The sequence below is a fragment of the Delphinapterus leucas genome, chromosome 1 (assembly GCF_059928025.1).
Source record: "Delphinapterus leucas isolate spDelLeu-1000000601 "Yukka" chromosome 1, BTC_Dleu_Yukka2, whole genome shotgun sequence".
Classification (NCBI taxonomy): Eukaryota; Metazoa; Chordata; class Mammalia; order Artiodactyla; family Monodontidae; genus Delphinapterus; species Delphinapterus leucas.
This window is the reverse complement of record NC_143129.1, coordinates 113,713,982-113,734,374: the sequence shown is the minus strand read 5'-3', so window position 1 is coordinate 113,734,374 and position 20,393 is coordinate 113,713,982. Positions and strand designations below refer to the sequence as shown.

The 20,393-nt window shown below is 38.9% G+C and overlaps 1 long non-coding RNA gene across 8 annotated transcripts in view; it reads left to right on the top strand.

The window, feature by feature from the left end:
- LOC111178346 (uncharacterized) overlaps positions 1–20,393 on the top strand; it is a 70,191-nt gene extending 49,798 nt beyond the window's left edge. For 4 of the 8 annotated variants that reach the window (XR_016394792.1, XR_016394790.1, XR_016394791.1 and 1 more), the window contains one exon: positions 1–20,393. This exon is cut by the window's left edge. This is a non-coding gene — a long non-coding RNA (uncharacterized LOC111178346). The other 4 variants (XR_016394795.1, XR_016394793.1, XR_016394802.1 and 1 more) reach the window with 4 other exon arrangements.

Sequence of the window (20,393 nt, the reverse complement as noted above, 5' to 3'; positions counted from 1 at the left end):
AGGCAAAAATTTTTAATTTGTATGCAGTCAAATTTATCAATTTTTTTCTTTGGTCTCTGATTTTAAACCATAGTTAGAAAGCCCTTTTTCTTCCCAAGATTAAAGAACAGAATAATTTAGCTGTGTTTTCCTTTATACTGTCCTGTTTCAGTTTTTATATTTAGGTCCCTAATCCACTTGGAGTTTATCTACTATATGATGTGAGATATAGATCTATTTTAACTTTTCCAAATGACTACCTGCTTGTTTCAGACTATTTATTAAAAAATTCATCTCTACCCCAGTGATTTGAGATGCCACTTTTGTCATATACTAAACTTCCATATGTATTGGGGGCTATTTCTGAACTGTTCTATTCTAGTCTATTTGTCTATTCATGTTCCACACCATTTTAATTATCAAGGCTTTATAGAATGTTTTAATTTCTGGTAAGACTAGTCACCATACACAGTTATTATTATTTTTTTAGTGTTTTTCAACCTACTTTTGCATGTTTTTTTCTTTTTTCCATTTGAACTTTAGTATCAAATTGTCTAACTCCAGAAAATAGCTTGCAGGTGTATTTTACTAGAATTGTAATAAATTTATAAATTAACTTAGGGAGAACTGATATTTTTATAATGCTATAATCCTATTTAAGAAAGGGGATGTCTTTCCATTTGTCCCAGGCTTTATTAGTGTAATTCAGGGGTATTTAAATTTTTTTCCTTTTGTAGGTTTGCACACTTGTTAAATTAGTCATAAGTACATACTGCATTTTGATGCTGTTGTAAATGGGTTTTCTTTCCCATTATTTCTCCTATTTATTGTTTGTTTGTATGAAGGGTATCGATTTTTATATGTTAATTTTATATCCCACTACTTCAATAAATTCTTTCATTGTTTGGGTTAGTTTTATTATTGACTCTCTGGAGTTTTCCAGGTATATTATCATATCATCTGCACATATAGTTTTCCTTCTTCTTTAATCATTCTTATGCCTCTATTTGATTTCTCTGGTCTAATTGCATTGGCTAATAGTGCAAATAGTAGTAGAGATCATAGGCATTTGTGTTCCTGATCATAGTGGAAATGGCTCTAGTGTTTCTTCATTAAATATGATACTGACTTTAGAACTATTCATCATTTCAAGAAGTATCTGTCAATTCTTATATACTGGAGTAGTTTTATCATGAATGTGTGTTGAACTTAGTCAAATGCTTTCTCAGCATCTATGGAAATAGTCATATCATTTTTCTCCTGTAGACATTATTATGTGTAGTAGCCTGAATAATGGCCATCAGGTCCTAATCCCTGGAACGTGTAAATGCTACTTTATATGATAAAGTTGTTGCAGATATGATTAAATTAAGGATCTTCAGATGAGGAAATTATCCTACATTATCCAAGTGGGCCCTAAATGCCATCACAAATGTGCTTATAAGAGAGAGGTAGAGTGAGATTAGATACTTATGTAGTGGAGGAGGTGATGTGAAGACGGAGGCAGAGATTAGAGTGATGTGGTCACAGGCTAAGGGATGCTGGTGGCTACCAGAAGCTGGAATAGGCAAGGAACACATTTTCCCAGAAACTGTGGAGGGCACATGGCCCTCCCAACACTGTAATTTCAGACTTCTCACTTCCAGAACTATGAGAAAATAAATTCCTGTTGTTGTCAGCCACCACATTTGTGGTAATTTGTTATAGTGACCATAGAAAACTGTTGCAGATTTTGATACTGGGAAGTGATGTGCTGTTGTACCAAATACCTAAAAATGTAGAAGTGGCTTTGAAATGTTAGTGAGTGTTGTTGTTCTGTAGTTTTCTTTCTTTGTATTGTCTTTATCTGTTTAGGTATAAGTATTATATTTGCATGCTAAAAAGGATTAAAAAGTTTTCTTTGATTTTCAATGTTGTGTAGTAATTTATAGAGCATTAGGACTACCTAGTGTTTAAAGGTTTGGTATAATTTCCCTGTAAAATTATCTGTGCTAGTTGATTTTTTTTTTGTGGGGGAGTTCCTTAGTACATTTCTTTATTTCTTATATGGAAATTCATATATTTAAACTTTCTAACTCTTATGAGGTCAATATGTATTTCTCTAGAAGTTATCCATTTTGTTTGGGTTTTTCAATTTATTTGCATAGAGGTCTGCAACTCAGTCTCTTTTGATTAATTTTTTTTTTCATTTCAATGGTTGTTATTTTCATTTCTTTTTTCTTTTGTATATTTGTATATTTTCCCTATCTAGTGGTTTACTTATTTTGTTAAATTTTTCCCCAAATCAGGATTTTGATTCTTTAAAATTCACTTAATGCCCACATGGCAATGTAAGCATATCCACTTCTTTTTCCCTTCTCCTATTTTTTATTGCATTATTTCTACTTTGTGAAATAGTAGAAATAGTGCAATAAGAGAACTACTTTCAACAGCTGTTAGTCTTTCACCCTCATCCCAGCCTTTGTATTAGTGTTATATGTACATTTATATATTTTAAAATGTTCCCTATCAGTCCTTTTGTTGAAGGACTGATATGATTTTGTTGGATGCAGCTCATTCTTTCATAGAGTCTTTAAGAACAATCTATGGATACAGAATTCCATAAGTTCTTGTATACTGAAATTTGATATTTGAAGGACAGCTTGACTGTGTATGAAATCCTTTGTTCACAATTTCTTTCCTTAAACTTAAAAAAAATAGTACTCCACTGTTGCCTTCTTTGTATGTTGGTTTTGATGCCAAACTCTCTTGACATTATTAATTTTGCAAAAAAAAGTTTTGAAAACAGTATTTATTCTTTTTGTCCAGAGGTCTTGAAGATCTTATCTTTGTCTTTGAAATCTAACAGTTTTATAGGCATATGTCTCAGTTTTGATCATTCTTGGTTAATTTTCTCAGATACCTACTAAACCTTTTCAACCAAGATTCATGCCTTTTTCTCTTTCTGGAAAAATTTTTTGGATTATAATTTTAAAGACTAGTTGCATTTCATTTGTTTTCTTTTTCTTCTTTATGATTCCAGTAGTACAAATATTATTCCTTCTTTAACTGTCTTCTATTTCCACTATTTTTATCTGATCCTCTTTATATCTTCCTTTGTGTCATTTCATTCTCTTGGTTGTTTTCCTGTCTTTCTTCAATGTCCCTTATTAAATTTTCATTTGAGTCTATTTCCTCTTGGACACTGTAATTTCCTCTTTATTTATGAGACAATATCATCTTTTTATCTTCCATTTCTTTCCTGAGTTCAATCAACTATTTTTTCATTCCTACCTTTTTTGTCCATTTCTGTTCTCAGTGTTTGAACTTATAATTTAAAGTGTTTTTTTCATATCCTTAAATCCTTGTTATGATATATTTAATTTGATTTGGAATGTAAACGTAAAGTTTCCTTCTGCTTCATGTTTTATTTTTGTTTTGTTTTTTATCTTTTTTTTTTTTTGGAAGAGGGTGGTTGGATTTTTCTCAGTTGATTTGTGTGTAAATTCATTCTGCAATAGTCCTTTTTGGATTTTATTGTCCTGATTTTACTTTTGGTGATACTGGAATGCTTTACATGGTCTTGGTTAAAAGGCACCCTTCACTGTTGATCTATTAAAGTTCAACTACTTTAGCGGTTTTGTTTGTTTCGGTGGTGGAGGAGGGTTGTGAGTCCACTAATTTTGTTGACGTATTTTTTCTTGCAGGACCCTACATTTTTCTTCATTTCTGCCTTACTACCTAATTGCTAAAGGACTCTTTTTCCTCACTTTTTTTTCTTCTTTCCTCTTTTATTTTTTCTCTCCCAGAAGCTATGTGTTTGAAAGACTGTTCTTTTAAATCATACTTGCTCATTTAAACTGTGTCTACCGCCTTAAATTGTGTGTCTGGTTCTAAAGGAGTTGCCTACCCTTTCAAAGGCACAAACTTTGAAATCTCCTTTAGGATGTTCAGTTCTGTTTAATCTTCCTAGTGTCCTCTCCAGCTTTCCTTAAGGTCCCATTGCCTGTGCCCTTCTTCTGTATTCCTAGCAGTTTTTATTGGTCTGCCTTTGCTTGCAGCAAAGCTCTGTGGTAGGAGTTGGGAGGGGCAGAAGGGCATAGAATTTGTTTCTTTTTCTCTTTTTACTCACTATATGTATGTGTGTGTATATATATATATATATATATATATATATATATATTTGGGGTTTTTTTAGCATTCTTGGCATTGTCTTAAGCTAATATTGAGAATATGGTTTTGCACAGAGATTTCATAGTTCCAAAGTTACTGTGTACGGTTCCATGGAGGAATGGGGTTTGGGAAGTTACTTACTATACACCTGTCATTGTTTTAGCCACATAAAAGTCCTCAAAGGATGCATGTTTGCATGGTAAAAGAGCAATCTCATCCCTGCCAGTGGTTTTGCTAACCACCTGTACAGCTGATGGTTCCCATATTTAGATTTTGAATCCAGACTTTTTCTAAGCTTTGGATCCACATGTCCAACTATAATCACACAACCTCAAGTTCAGCAAGGTCAAAACTCAACAATCTCCTTCCCCAGGAAGCATGATCTCCTCCCTCCCCTCACACACATTCTGTTTCTTGTTGAAAGGTAGCATTCTCCACTGGGAGACTCAAGCTAGAAAATTGAGAGTCATCTAGAGACATCTATCTCCCTTGTCCACACCTCCAACTGATACTTAATAAATGGCTATTGGATGAAAGTCCTCAAACTTTCTAGAAGAGGATGAAAGATCTTGCTAGTGGTGGGAATAACAGTACAGAACACTTATAATTTAATAAGGAGTTCATAGGAATGATAAACTTCTTATTGGAGTCCAAGATCTTGGAGGCAGGGACAATGTCTTTTCATTTGATAATCTTTCACAGTAGCTGACAGAAAGCTTAAAAAAAGGTCATTAGGGATATTATAAATAAATGAATAATAAAATGAATAAATGACTATGATACCACCTGTGATTAAGCACATACCTCCTAATATAAAGAAAAATTCTTCAAAAATATCCCTAAACTTAAGCAAGTCAACTCAAATTCCTACAAGCATTAGGAATGTTACAAAAATGAATGACATGGCCACTTTGACACTGGCAAACTGGGACTCTTAAGTCAGGCTTCTTACCCATATTTTTGTGTGTGCCATGAACCCCTTTGGAATCTGGTGAAACTTATGGACCCTTCTCAGAATAATGTTTTAAAACGCATAACATAAAATGCATAGAATTACAAAGGAAACCAATTACATAGAAATATAATTATCAAAGTATTAAAAAACGCACAAATGTATGAGATAGTAATATATGTGCTTCTTTATTAATGCATTAAATAACAAGTTCTAGCAGCCAAACTAATAACAACCATATTTTCATGTAGTGGTAAATATACGCAATTTTTCAAGATATCTACAACAACTGTGATGTGATATGAAAACACCCATGATTTCCATTGGTGACGCAGTGAAGGCATGCTTGCCAATACCACAGTAGTTTCTTGCCTGTATTCATAATTGAATAAAATGATAAATTTCAGTTAGAAATTAATAAAAATAAAGATGCAATTTTTTTCCCATCCAAGTTCATGGCCATCTGAATTCTACTATGCACACAGCTGTATCCATGAACTCCAGGTTAAGAACCGCTGGTTTAGAAGGTGCCACTGCTATCAGATCTACCTGACTATAGCCAGGCAGAACAGTGGCCTTAGGGGCCTCAGTTTTTTGTGACCTCTGACCTAAACCTTTATGCAAATGTGGATCCATCATTTTACAGTCCCTCTATAAGAGTTGCCCTTATGGGAAAAAAATAGATTGGAATATGACAGCTGAGTTTTCTTGACAGGCAGAAAAGTCTGTTTTGCCCAAGACAAAATGGATTCATATTTTACAAGATTAAGATGCTATCCATTGGCCATTCTCTGCAGACCCCAATCTAAAGGCCCTCTCAGAAGCCGGGGTCATGACAGAGGAGGGTGTGGAAGGAGATGGAAGAGGGCTGGAACCTGGAAAACAAATTCTACAACTTGTAGATAATAAACAAAAAGTGTAGGAACTTCCCACTAGCTGATAGAAAGAAAATGTCACAAACATGAAAACATAATAAAGCTGGCTTTGAGTCCTTGGTGCCTTCCCTTCATGATTAATGATTGGTCTCAAATAGGATGGGTAAGGGAAAGTGAAGTTCCTCTTGAAGTAGCTTTAAAAATGCCACAGCTTAAAAAAATTATTGTAACATCAATTTAAGAAAAAAAAAACTCTGCTAAAATGTAAAGGTCAAGAAAGATTTGGGTGTTTTTAAATGCTGTCTAGAAGAAATTCATATAAAGGTTACGATGTCAGGTAGTTTCAGTGTTATAGGCATAGAAGGGGGGTCCTGGACAAAAGCAGTACTACCTGGGGGCCTTCAGTGACTATGACCCGTGCCGACAGTGGGAAGCATGCAGCTGTTGGATCACAGTGTGTCACTGTGTCCGTGGGGAAAGCCAGGCACTGCTCTCTCAGAGCCTTTAAAGCCGTGGGAACATTTCACTTCCAAAGCTCTCTTTTGACTACAGGCAGGCCTTAAGATGATCTGCCCTCGTCCTCCCAACAGCATCACTCAAAGCAGCACTTAAAGCCCCCCAAGGGAGGGAACTCTGAGCTCCTGCTGCCCCTCTTGCCTTATTTCACTCTGCGTGGAACTACTCAGTCCTTCAGAGGAAGTTTCCACAGACAGAACCAGGCCTGGTCTGTAGGTTTAAGGCATATGGGGGAATCTCCTGACCTCTACAAAGAAGGGGCCCTGTGAGCATGGTGGAGGTTTCCATGACCTCACACCTCAGTGGTCTGGGAATAGGTGTCCCTTTGGTCTCAGGTGTTCTAGTCACAGGCTACCAGACACTTAAGGGACGTCTCCTGGCCACGGCGATCCTGGCCATGGCGGTCCTCCCCGGGAATGCAGCCTGGAGCGCCTGCACAACGGTGCATCCGAACAGGACTACCCCTCAGGGATTCGGGGTTCTCCTGGTCACGGAAGAGCAGTGGTTCTCCACCAGTCCTCACAAACATGACCCCCAAACCACCTGGACGGGATCCAATTGCTCCTCTCAACGTGGCCTCTGGAGAGGCAGCCTTGTATCACCCGGGAGCCTGTCAGAAATACAGAATCTCAGGCCTCACCTCAGACTTATTTAACCAGACTTTGCATGTTAATGAAATGTCCCCATGACATGTGTTCCCATGAAAGTCTGAGATGCTCTGCTTGCTCAAGACATACGTCCGCATGAGTAAGCATGTGCACGTGAGCAGGCACACACAGCGGCCAACTCTGCCCTGGGGAACCTCTGTTGAGTGATAAGGGTAGGGCTTAGCCCTCAGAAACAAAGGATGGAAATGACCATTGTAGAGAGTTCGCATCTGTCTTGCCAACACCTATTAAAAGATCAAGAGCCGGACACTGTGCACTTGCTGTGCGTATTTATCTTAGTGAGATTTACTCGGATGATGTGGGCCCTTGGAAGAGCAAGTTAAGTCATTTGACCCTTCACACCGCCTCACTCTGAAAGGTCCTTTGTGACCTTAGCTGATCTTTTGTGGCAGGGCCGGACTTCCAGATAGGGAGCTAGACCTTTGCAAAACATAACTTGCAGGGCATCAGGAAGCGACTCTCAAAAGGCAATCTGAGTGTCTTGTTAATTGAGTCTGGAATCCGCCATCAAAGAGTCAATCACTTGAGTTAACTGAGAGTTTCTTGTTAAATATGTAAGCCTCACCGTTGCTACTCAGGCCACTTCCCCTGGAGTGGGCAAAATGCTTCTCCTCTAGTGTCTGTCTCAAACTCTCTCCCAAAACTACCTTAATTTCCCTGACACTTCTACTTATTACTGCTGCTTCTTATTTCTGATTTTACTAATTTTATATTCCATTCATTTAACACTGAAAAGGTACTCTTTTGCTGTTTCATATAGCCTCTCCTTCCAACTAGCTTTTTAAGCCCATCAAGAGCACATATGTATCCTATTTCTTGTAGGCCAGCCCCAGCCTGGGCAGTATATCCAGGAGGGGGTCTAATAAACTTTAAAAAATTAAAGTATCGTCATCAGCTATTAATGCTTCTGGATGCCAATGATCTCCAGATGCCGGACATTCACACACGTCAGCTAACATGATCCTTACAATTACCCCCGGGACCCCCATGCTAAGAGGAAGAGACTGAGGCTCAGGGGCCACAGGGGACTTTGCAAAGTCACATGGCTAGTGCACGGCCAGGCCAGATCTGAACTCAGATTTATCTGCAACGTGTGTTCCCTCTTCATTAATCCTGTTGTGGGAACAAGGTTGCCTTTTGCTGCCTGCTGAGAGCCAATCATATAAGAGCTCTGGGATGTGAAGACTGGCTGGTTAGAGAGATGAAAGACAAGGTCCCCATGAGCAGTCATTGTATTCAATATGATCCTGGGAAAGTTGTTTCTTTTTCTGTATCCAAGAGTCTCCTTCTCTAGCATAGGGGTGTTTATCTTTAACTCAGTGGGTCACTGAAAAGTTCAACAGTCAGTAAGTGTCAAGGAAGGGAAAGGGCACTGGATATGAGAGCCGACCTCAGGGACAGTCCCTGGGAATTGGGGTCCTTCGACACTCTTGAGGAGGGTGGTTCTGTGTACAGCCACCCCGGTTTCAGAGTCTTGCTTTTCCTCCCACTCCTTGCTTCCGATTTCTTAAAGGAGTGACAGTAGATCTTCTCCAGAGTGGCCTTCATACTGTGAATGAGCCTGCAAAGGTCCATCTCCCACATTACGACATCAGAAAGAGCAGATCTATTCTTCACACTCAGGGCATGGAAGCCAGAAATTGCCCATTTATGAACCTACTCACAGGGAAACAATTCCTGCTGAAGGGGCTTGGGTTACTTCATTGACATTTACCACAAAAACCTGTGCTTTTGCACATATCCGAAAAACAAACCAAAACCAAAACCAAAACCAAATCCCCACAATACCCTGGGTTCAGGAAGAAGTGGACATAATGTGATTCTTCCCAATCAAGAGTCAGTGAGGGATTTTAATTCCTGAACACAATTATGATGATGGCTATGACCTCCATGGAGTCATTGACTTTTGCTACTCTTCCAGGGAGCTGGATTTCCATATTTAGAAAGGAAAGGGCGTGATATAAGGAATCTTGTGTAGCTACAGAAAATTCTTTCCTAAATATGTAGTGCTTTTCTAAGAAGCCTTTCCAACTAAATGATTCAGCCTAGTATCAAAACATTCTACCATATGATCTAGCAATCCCACTCCTGGGCATATATCTGGAGAAAACCATAATTTGAAAAGATACATGCACCTCAATGTTCATAGCAGCACTATTTACAATAGCTAAGACATGGAAGCAACCTAAATGTCCATTGACAGAGGAATGGATAAAGAAGATGTGGTACATATACACAATGGAATATTACTTAGCCATAAAGAGAATGAAATAATCCCATGTGCAGAAACATGGACCTAGAGATTATCATACTAAGTGAAATAAGTCAGAGAGACAAATATCATATGATATCACATACATGTGGAATCTAAAAAAAAAAATGTTACAAATGAACTTATTTACAAAACAGAAACAGATTCAGACTTCAAGAACAAACTTGTGGTTACCAAAGGGGAAAGACTGGGGGGGGAGGGATAAATTAGGAGTTTGGGATTAACATATACATACTACTGTATATAAAATAGATAAGCAAGAAGGACCTACTGTATAGCACAGGGAACTATACTCAATATTCTGTAATAACCTATATAGGAAAAGAACCTGAAAAAGAGTGGATATATGTGTATATATTACTGAATCACTTTGCTGTACACCTGAAACTAACACAACATTGTAAATCAACTATACTCCAATATAAAATAAAAAATTTAATTTAATTTAAAAAATAGTTTTACAGTTACATAATTCACCAGCCTAGTTAAGACAAGTGTTAAGTAAAAGGGAACAAAGTTAAGGTGTCCAAGGTTTCTATCAGAGCAGCTCCTGCTACATGTGTCCTCTTTGAGCTGCCATCATGACTAAGATTCTCACATTTGAACAGCTCTTACCATTAGACCAATTTGTTTGGGTTAATCCATTGTCTCTGGCTGGAAGGAACCTATTAAAAGTACAGGTTACTTGGGCCTAGTAACACAATTCCCACAATCATCGTTATTCTAGCTGCGTGAATTACTTTATCAGATTAATTAGCTGTCACCTATCAGACAATATGGCTCTGAGGAAATAAGGCATATTTTAACGGACATCACTGTCTGAAATATGAAACATTATATGGAGCCCTATGGTGGGGGTCTGGGAGGGTAGAAGACAGAGAAAGACACTGATTAAGAAGGGGGAGCAGAGGAGAGATAAGTCAGGAGAAGATCAAAATCACACTTCTATCCCCTTTGCAATTTGGCCTCTGATCCATGAAGTTTTGTTTTCTGATGAAATGTTTCTAATGTAAAGTGACTAATATAATCTCTTCTTCATACATGCCTCCAAAAAATAAGTCCTACTTGTATCAAAATTAAAAGTGAAATGATTCTCCTGATCCTTTCTGGCAATGTTAGCCCATATCTGCTTCTCCCCTCCTTCCTGGGCACCCAGCTAAGCAGCATTTCCCAGCCCTGTGTGTCTAGATAGGGGTCACGTGACTAAGGACTACAGACCAGGATGTAGGTGACCATAGAACATGTCACATGGACTTCTAGCCTCTCTCCCTCTTCCCTTAAGTGGCTGAAAACCAACAACTGGAAGACACAAGAGAGATGGAGGAAGCCCCTTGGCAGTAGATGGCTGGGTCCCCGAGTCACCACCTGAAGAAGGACAACCCAGGAGTGTGTCTGACCAGGAAACCCCACTTTGGACTCGCCATTGGTGAGAAAAAAACTTGATTGTGCTAAGACATTGAGATCTGGGTGTCCTTTTATTATGTCACAGTGTATCAAGTGTATCATTTACCCCAACTGCTATAACTTACCATCTTTATTAGTATTTGTCATCACTAGACTACAGGATACTTAATAGACTGAGCAAAACAGGACTTTTAAAATGATTTTTAAAAAAGAATATTGCATGTATTAGTAGCTCTAGTTTGCTAAAGACTTTCTATCAGTCATGTTAAGTGCTTTGGATTCTTATTTAATTCGACAACAATCTTTTGAGGCAGATTTATTATCCCCATTTTACAGATGGGGAAATGGACTTTGAAAGTCTGTTAAAGAACTTGCTTTAGGTCAGAACACTAATGAGTGGCAGTGTTGTGATGGTGATCCAAGTCATTCAGTGTTTGCACTGAGCTCTTTACCTGTATGTGATTATATTCTTAAAGTTACTGGGGGAAACAGGATCAGACCACAGAAAGACACAGCAAGGTCACACCATGAACTGAGGAGAAGTCCTGGCCTTAAAGAGGAAAACAATTATCATATCTCTCTGCCCACAAAATCGTTGAGAGAACATTTCCTTTATCTCCATTCCACACCTCAAAAATACTGAATTGATTTTCTGTGATTTCCCTTTTCTGCCCTCCATTGAAAGACTTGATTATGTCCCAGTTTTCTGCAAAGAGAAAATTTTCGCTGCTGAGTTATAAATTCTGCAGGTTCTAACTAGGTTTCAATCGTGAGACTTTTATTCCTCCATTAATACGGGCGTGTCACTCCCATCAGGGGAACGCTTTTCTTAGAGGAAACAACATTCTGCTTCTATAGCGGCAAAACGAACAAGAGGGATACGATGTGTGATAGAAGCCTGTACCCTGACGGGAGAGGAAAAAAAAGAACGATGCTAAGTAGATGTCACTTATTGGCTGTTCTTGTGGATAGGGAATGTTGAATTTCAAGTTTTCTATTTTAAGCAGAGAAAGCAGACTTGTGCCTGACTGATCCCTATCGTGATTGTTACCATTCAAATTCAATAAGAGAATGCATGTGGAAGGGGCTGTGTAAATGTATGGGGCACCACACGTGGAAGATATTAAGGTTTCAGCCTTTATTAATAGAAGATCTGCATATGTGCTATTGTAGATGGTCCCCCAGGACTCCACAGCCTAATCAGATGGTGGAAGGCAGAAGTACGTGGTGGTTTAAAACACAAACTATGCAGATTCTTGGGTTAAATCTGACAGTGCTGCCCTGTCTAGCTGTACAATGGTTTGGTCAGTTACTTAACTTTCCAAGTTCCAGATTCCTCCTGTTTAAAATGGGGATAATGCTATTGCCCTCATTGCGTTTGGAGAATGGCACAGGATAATACACTCATTAATTGTCACTTTTTTTGTTTGTTTTGCGGTACGCGGGCCTCTCACTGTTGTGGCCTCTCCCGTTGCGGAGCACAGGTTCCGGACGCGCAGGCTCAGCGGCCATGGTTCACGGGCCCAGCCGCTCCGCGGCATATGGTATCTTCCCGGACCGGGACACGAACCCGTGTCCCCTGCATCGGCCGGCGGACTCTCAACCACTGCGCCACCAGGGAAGCCCAATTGTCACTTGTTTTGAAGAGGATGATAATCATGTTGACTCCTAAAAGAGACAAAAGAGAGAGAGGCTGGTCAATAACAAGAGCATATTTACTTATCGACTTTTCTTATGTAAGTTAGCATCCATTTCATGGATTGGAAGGATAAAAACAAAATCAGACTAAAAGAAATCCTAGAGAGATTTGGCCAGGCAATGACACAGACAGCTGGTAGATACGGCTCCCTGCAGAAGTTGGGACTTGAATGGTGGGATGGTAGAAGGAAGCCACAAGTGAATCCAGTAATTTTTCCATGAGACTCATTGTAATTTAAGATCTGGTCCAGGTCTCAGTAAGCACCTGCTCATCAGAGAAGGAGTGAGATTTCCACAGAACACAACTGGAAGCAGAAGTGGGTTTATAGGGGAAGACAGGGCTCTGTATAGGCAGAGAGAAAGAGAGACAGACAGCTCTGAGAATAGTCTTGTAAGATCAGTTGTGGATTTAGAGAGGGACTGGACCACCCTTGGCTTTGTCCTATAGGCCAATCCTTCATGTTCCAGTCACTCCCATAGTACATCCTATGGGAGGGACCGTTCATAGTTATTAGAGGTCAGAAAACAAAGTTTCCAGGTTGTTTATTCTGGAATTAGTCTTATCCTTTCAATATTCTACAAGTTTCCCACCAGCCTTCTAAAGAATATCACTCCTCTGTGGAATAGAATGCTCTTCTCTGAACTAAAAGTAAGATGTTTGTTTTGGAAGCAACATAGATTCAAATAGCAATAACAATCCTTTGCGGAAAAGAAAAGCATCTTTATATTTATTCGAGTAAACAGAAAAATAGCACAATTGAAATGATTTTCCACCTGCCAAACAAAACGGTTTCCTTTTGTGAGCCATGTTCCATATACAAGGTGGGTAGAAGCACAACACTGCACAGGGGGAATGGTGATGGATTCAGCTATCGAGGCCGCTGTGCCTGTCGATGGGGGTTCACCTGGATCTATTATATCTCACCTCAGTCGAAGACAGTCATCCTGCATGTACCGGACTGAAGGTTCTGCTCTTTTGCAAAAGGTGTCAGTTCTCTTCTCAAATGGCTGTGTTTTCCCTGGGAGTTAATTTGTGGGGATTCATGCCAGTTGAATTGGGCCTCAAGTTGAAGTAAAACTTCAGAGAAGCTGTCATGTAGCCCAGGTTAAACCAGAGATATCTACTGCGCTTCCTTCTGCAGTCAGATAGTTCTTGTCCCAGCCAGGGGGTTGGGATTTTCCACTGCCAGGTGTGCTTCTACCTTGGAAGGCTGGTAGCAAGGACATGCAGACCTATTTTTCTTCTCTGGTTCTCTTTAGAGATCTGGCTAAGCTGACCCACCAGTGTCCCCCAGGATCAAGGAGGCAGAACTCGGAAGGACATGATGGTTGCCTTTGACACCCTCACGGTTGTACTATTTTCACTCTTCTGAATTCTTATGGCTTCTGTTCTCAGACCTACCTAGGGGCTTCTGGCTCTCTCGTGGCTCCCTGAACCCTCTGCTGTGACAGTAAGCTTAGGTCCACCTTCATTAAAAAAAAAAAAGTAGCAATAATGACAATCACAGCGACTGACATTGGCTCTTTCTCATGTGCCTGATGTTATGCTAAGAATCACATTCACATTATCCTCCATGACTTTCTTCAGCAGCTGTATGAAGCGGCTCTATGTGTGACAGACACCGTTGGTGCCCATCTCCATCTCCTTGCTCCACCCCAGGAAGCCTCCTGCGGGCAGTCTGGTCTCCTGCGTGATGGCGGTGTCTCTCTGCCTGACATATGCTCTGGCCTCATGGGAAGATCCTCAGCCTAGTTGGGGGCTAAGCGGGAAGTACCCATGAATCCTTGGCCCAGGAACAACCCTCAACCTTGGAAGAATGGGAATTCCTGTATAAATCCCCCCAGCTTCCTTTCCCTTTGCTGGGACAATTCTGAAGCAAGTTCCCACAGTGTCCCAAAGGGTCCTCACAGGGGTTGAAAGCAGTGACCACAGTGGGAACCCCTCACTGAAGCCACTTGGACTGATTCTCCCCCCCTCCCATCTCACTTCTCCAGTGGTCCCAGGGATTACCACCCAAACTTGCTCCCCATTCTTGACTCAAGATTTGCCCTTGGGGGAATCCAAACTGAGATCACACATGATTGTTCTTACGTAACACAGGAGAAGTGGAGGCTTAGCGAGGCTGAACTGCCTGCTGTTGTATAGCTGGTGGATGGCCAGGCAAGACTCGAACCAGGATTATTATTATTCTCTCCCTGCCTTATTCTGCTTCCATCAGAAATAGTCTGGACCAATTTTTCTAGTTAAATAATTGAATTAATTAATATATAGCTTCTTTGCAAAAAGGACTTGAGTTTGCAGAGCATAACTGATAACTCCTTCCTTCCATCAAAACGTATTTTGCCTGGCTCCTAGCTCTATTGAGAGTCAGGATTCAGCTAACAATATAATTAAAGATAAATTTCATAAATTAATTACTGTTGCAATGCTATTGTCTGAGAGCGGCTAAACGTACTGTAGTGTGCCTCTAGAGATATTGACACTTTACACGGGGGTTTTGAGATTGCAATGCAATAACATAGAGAAAGGACTCTGTGTGGAATTTTCAACATCTACTGGTCAAGGAGACCTTTTCTCCACGCCCTGAGATGGGACATTTCCTGAACCTCTTATTTCATACCTCTGTCCATCTGCTCACTCTGCTCACTGACACCGATACTCTATCTAATCATCAAGATTCCTCCTGAACTGGAAGGCAGATTTTAGTCCTTCCTGTGTGCTAGCCTGGTTCCTTCTGAGGGACAAAAACATGCAGCCTTCCCTTCTTTAACTCCCTGTCTCGCCAGGGGACACAGAAGACCTGTTTACCTGCCTTGGTTTCCCAGCCTGTAAAAGAAAGACAACACCTGTTCCAGCTTGCTTTTCAGCAGGTGATGTGAAGATAAATGTGAGGAAGTCCACCAAGTCCTCAAATTCTTGGGATGAAAGAGGCCATGTAAATAGAACACAGTCTATTATGATTAAACTTTAATGCAGCTGCTCTCAGGCCTATAAAGGGAGCACAGTCTGGAAGGTAGGACTGCAGGGCTGTCCCCTCTCATCATTGCCCCCGTGAGTTCACCGTCTGGCAGCTCCATCTTAGAAGTGCCCATCCTTTCTGCTCATTCAATTTGGTTATTATTTTCAAGAGGTCAGTTATGCAGTTACGTTTTTGCCCTTCACATTCTTCAGATTTGGGCTCAGCTTTTAGAAAACACATATGTACAAGCTTACACGTATCGTCTAATAGATGACCCAACCCCTGGAGGGCCTGGGGCCTAGATCATAACTAGACAATTAGATATAAATTCTACTCTGAAAACAATATTTTTGACCCTCTGCGTGTTTGTCTGTGACCTGATACACACTCAAGCATCAGTGGTTTTCAAAACAACAAACTATACAATTTTCCTTATTGTGACAGAATAAGAACTGCTGGATTTCTCAGCAAAAGCAAAACAAAACAACCATAGAAAACCACCATCTTTTCCTTCCCAAATCAATTCTTTCAGTTTATGCTCCTAACTCCATAAAAATGTGGTTTAGCTTTTGAAGTTTTTATTAATATTTATAATGCCCATTTGGTGCCCTTGAACCTCACAGAAACAGAGCCCTGAAATGAATACCCAGCTTCTTGGTGGTAGGCTACCCAAGCCCAACCATAAACTTTAACATTTACGCATATATATTTGGCTTTGCTTTGTTTTTCCTGTCTCTTGATGTAGAAGATTTAAAAAAAAAACCACTTTTTAAAATGCAAATTTTAATGGCTTATATTTTAATTTCAAGGGTAATACATGCTTATAAAAAAATACAGATGTGCATATAGAAATAAAGGAGAAGTCTCTCTTTCCTGATCCATTTCTAAAATCTCTGTGCCAAGAAGTAAACCATATACTTTAAATCCTTTCAAATTAGAGTTCTGTTGGTTTGAGAAATTGAAATTGTCTGAAGAAGCTAGTAAAGAGTCATATTTCTCTCTTTTATTTCTGAATAGGAACGTAATAAGAAACTGTAGAAAATTTTGAAAATACAGTGAACTATAAGAAATTAAAATTGCCTGTAAGTTCACTACCCCTCAAATAACCAATTTTTAACATTTTATTGTATTTCTTACAGAATTTTCCTGTGCAAATATTTCCTGTGCACCCTGTGCACCCTACCCCCTCAGCACTGTATTATGACGATTTTCCAATACCCCCAAAACATACTTTTGAATGGCAGTAAAATATTCCATTGCAATTTCTTCATTTAAAATTGTTTCCAAATAGTAAGGGGGGGCGGAGTGGGATGCGGAATGCTTCGCCCTCTCACCTCATGTTTCTATGATTGGAGGTGAGGAGGGCTTCCCCTCTGCTGACCAGGAAGGAGACGTGTATGCAGAACACTGACTTGGGATCCTCTCTGGATCCCAAGGTGGAACGAGTTCTTTGGCTGGTGACGTGGGAGAAGGTAACAACTCAGTTATTCCCACCACGACCCTATGAAATCCCCAGACTCCTTCAGCCCCTTCATCTCCTTGGAGCAGCTGGTCTCCAGGATGCAGCCAGCTTCTCTGTTTCTCTTATTCTCCAAATAAGACTCACTTCTTTGGGCCACAGGCTGAGCTGCCTCTCTAATCCGGTTTAATCAACAATTAGGATTATGTATAGATGCTCATCAGTTAGATTCCTGTGTTTACCTCTCACCCAGCTCCTGACACAGATGGAGAGAGACAAGTGAGTCAAGAGTGAAAGTGTAACTTATTATACCCCATACTGCAACTAATACTCCTACAGTTAACATTTATTTAGTATTTACTCCCTTGCCAAGCTGTGATTTCTCATAACTCTCCCAACAACACTGTGAGGTTTGGTGTTATTATTCTCATTTTAGGGATGATAAAACTGAGGCTTGGTGACATCCCTAGCAAGAGCTGGAACTGGGATTTGCTCCCGTGCTCCTAATCACTTCTCTCTATCTCCTTTCATCTATTCTATATCATAAATAGCACATGAACTTTTTCTGTACATAAATTCCAGCTTGAACTTGTAAACTACCCAATGCTATCTCCCATTATTGAATACATCTATCATTACTTTTGCAATATTTTATTGTCATTATAGAATGCCTTTTAACGCTGTTTATAGTGACTTTTTTTTGCTATAAAGATTTCTATTTCTCTTCAGTTAATCTATTCTTATTTTCTTTCATGACTTATTCCATCTTGACTTTTGTGCTTTTGTCCTTGCCCTCCCCAATAGATTTCACCAATCTTTTACTCTAGCTTCCTATGGTTTTATTTTAGAAATATAACTTTTACCATCCAGAAATTATTTTATATAAGAGAGACATAAGTTTTGTTTGTTTGTTTTTTTAAGAAAAAAATTAGTTGGCTCAGTACCATCCTTTCTCCACTGATTTATGATGTGTATACCTTTTTCTGATCTCTGTTTTTCCCCACTGCACTATATGCTGATTTTTCTTTAATTTCACTCTGTTTTTGTTTGCTTGTTGAGTTTTTACTGTAGCTTTATGATATGTTTTAATATTTAGAAGGATAAGTCCCTTCTCATTACTCTTATTTTTAGAAACTTGTTTGTTATCATCATGTGATATTCTTCCATATACATTTAAAAATATTTTATCAAGTCTGATCCCTAAATTCTTACTGGGAATTTAATTGAATATAGTTATATTTGCAGCTCAACTTGGAAATATTTAATAACTTTCAAAATTCCTTTTTCCACCTAGGATCGTGTGATTTATTTTTTTTAAATACTTTCTTTTGAAAGCCTCAGAAGTGCTGAATTTATCTTTGTATAGGTGGCATTCTTTCTTGTCCAGTTTATTTCTATTTTTTAAAAAATTTTGAGGCTAGCAGGAATGGAATCTTATGTAACTAGTTATTATGGTTTAACATTGTTTAAAATAACTCATTATTGCTGGCACTGGACATTTTTTTAAATGTTTATTTTGTGGCTTCTTTATTGAACTCATTATTTTTAAAGTTTTTCCTTAGTTCTTCTTGCTTTGTCTATGTATAACTGTGTCACTTAAAATAATGATGATTTTTGATACTTACACTTCTTACATATATTTCATTTTCATTTCATTGACTGGAACTTCCAGAATAACGTTAGATAATAGCAGTTACAATGGCCATCATTATTTTGTTTCCAATTTTAAGAGAATGCCTATAGGGTTTCACTGTAAGTATGTTGCATGTTGCTTTAGGATAACATTTAATATATTTACGTCGATTTTAACAGATAGATTTCAATTAGACATTTAAAGAAATAATATTTCTATTTATAAAAAAAATTTCTTTTTAACCACAAAGACTAGATGTTGAATTGTATTATATTGTTGTTTTTTGCCTTATTTGTATTTTTAAATATTAAACCATCCTTACATTTTTAGAATAATACCTACTGATGATGTGTTGGGTGGCAAGTCTTCATGGGTCTCACACATTTCTGTGTATCTTGTAAGCAGAGGCACTGACTGCTCTTTGTTTCAGAATATCTTTTCAAGGATGGAGATAGTCTTCCCCTCCAGAGCAAAGGGCAGGTTTGCTTATAGCCTTGAAGATATAGTGTCTCCCTCTGGAGCAAACAGCAAGCATGCTTACTGTCCACTATAATAAAGATAATATCTCTCTCTGGGGCAATGGGAGGATGCTTATTGCCCACTTTTAAAGACTCAAGTTTCCTAAGCTCAGGGTTCCTCTCCTGTAAAGCAACCCACTGAATGTGCAGGCATCTACCTGGGCCCATGTTGCATCATGGGGGGCACTGACATACATACTGATGCTCAGGCTGCTTCTTGTGCTATAAGTAATAAAATATTTTGTCTCTGACCCCAAAGTCTCATTTCTTCTGCCACATGAAACCATGGCAGGCTAACTTGTTTGCTCTAAGTAGGGTAAAAGCTCACAGTCTTCATTATTTAATTATGAGATCCCAATTTCAAGAAATTTACTTATGAATTTATATCTATACTCAGAAGTAGTATTGGTTTGTAATTTTTTCCCCACGTTATCTTTTTTTTTTGCGGTACGCGGGCCTGTCACTGTTGTGGCCTCTCCCGTTGCGGAGCACAGGCTCCGGACGCGCAGGCTCAGCAGCCATGGCTCACGGGCCCAGCCGCTCCGTGGCATGTGGGATCCTCCCGGACCGGGGCACGAACCCGTGTCCCCTGCATCGGCAGGTGGACTCTCAACCACTGTGCCACCAGGGAAGCCCCCCATGTTACCTTTATTAGGTTCTTATGGCTATGCTCACCGTGAAAGGAGTCTGAAAGTTTTCCATCTTTTTCTGTGCTAAAATGGTATATGTGATGGGCAGATTATTTCTTTTAAGACTTGCAAAGGCTGGTAAAGTAGTTTTGACTTAGAAACCTTATTAGAATTAATTAATTTTTTTTTCCACTGACAAAGTCCTGTTCAATTTACTAGCCTTAATGAGTTGATTTTAGCCATTTCTATTTTCCCAGAACATTAGTGAATTTTGAAAGTTTAACACAATATTGTATTGTATAATTTAAGAGTATCTCTCATATCTCTAGTTCTCTCATTTCTCATTTTATGTAATTTTGTCTTAAGTTATTTATCTTTTTAACTTTTTTTCTGAACTTGCCAGAATATGCTTGACTATTACATTTTTCTGTGTTTGCTTTCATTACTCTTTGCTTTAATTTTTGTTATTTATTTCCTTCTGCTTTCAAAAAATATTTTTACTTTCTAACTTCTTAAATTTAATTAAGCTTAAGTCTTTTACTTGTGTTAGTTCTGCTCTAATAAAGCAAGTATAGAAATTTTCTATCTCCTCTGACTAGTTTTAAATCTATTGTTTAGATTTAATATGAAATGTTCTAATATTCAATTTTCTAACATTCATATAATTTGTAAACACAA